This window comes from Cariama cristata, unplaced genomic scaffold, assembly GCF_000690535.1.
Source record: "Cariama cristata isolate BGI_N322 unplaced genomic scaffold, ASM69053v1 scaffold5012, whole genome shotgun sequence".
NCBI classification, from domain to species: domain Eukaryota; kingdom Metazoa; phylum Chordata; class Aves; order Cariamiformes; family Cariamidae; genus Cariama; species Cariama cristata.
This window is the reverse complement of record NW_009603111.1, coordinates 621-1,525: the sequence shown is the minus strand read 5'-3', so window position 1 is coordinate 1,525 and position 905 is coordinate 621.

Sequence of the window (905 nt, the reverse complement as noted above, 5' to 3'; positions counted from 1 at the left end):
GAGTTATAGCACTGGGGAGTTTTCTTTTTCTTTGTTTTTTTTTTTTTTTTAAGAGTCTGATGAATTCAGAATGATTTAATTGAGTTTAATTTGTGAAGTAATCTCTAATTCCCATAAAGTGACTGATTCACAGAGGGTTTTTTGTTCATGGTGTCGGTTGCTGTAAAAAGCGTGATGTGAACGTAGGTTTCTGAGGCCATTTAAATGATTAGCAGGCTCATTAAGAAAGCAAAACCTTTGTATCAATTAGAAGATGGCTGTAATTTAAGAAAAGAAAAAAAAAAGTTCTGCTGGATTTCAAAATAAGTTTGAAGGAGCTTCTGTTAGTTCCCTTGGTCAGAGTAAAGGACACAGATCTCTTAGGGTTCTTTTTATCAGCTGCCAACTATCACTGGCACAAAAATACTTTTACGTAGTTATTACAACAGTTCAGTGATCCAGATGCACCTTTCCCAGGCTACTGGAATACAGCAATACTGGATTCATTTAAGCAATTATTTTTTTACAATCTTAACTTACGTGTCCCTTACCTGTATTTAGTTTTGAGATTCTATCAGTCTAACCGATCTTTCTAATATTCCTGGTAGTAAATTAATTTTTTTAGTTGGCAGTAGAACGAAAGTGTCAGACAAAACATAGTACGTGCTTCAAAAAACCCCAAAGTGCAGGATATGAGACAACCAGTGCAGATAACGACTTTAACTACATTCATATATCAAGCACAGTAAATATAAATAGTGAGGAAAGTAAAATATCCAAGTACAGTTGCGTGTACGTAGAATAAAAAATATAGTTAATGATTGTAAACTCGGATGCCTTATTGGTGACAAATTCATGACCTAAATACTGAATGAGACCATACGGTCTTGCCGAGTGAGAATAGGCGGGTTCTTTCTGTCTTTAAG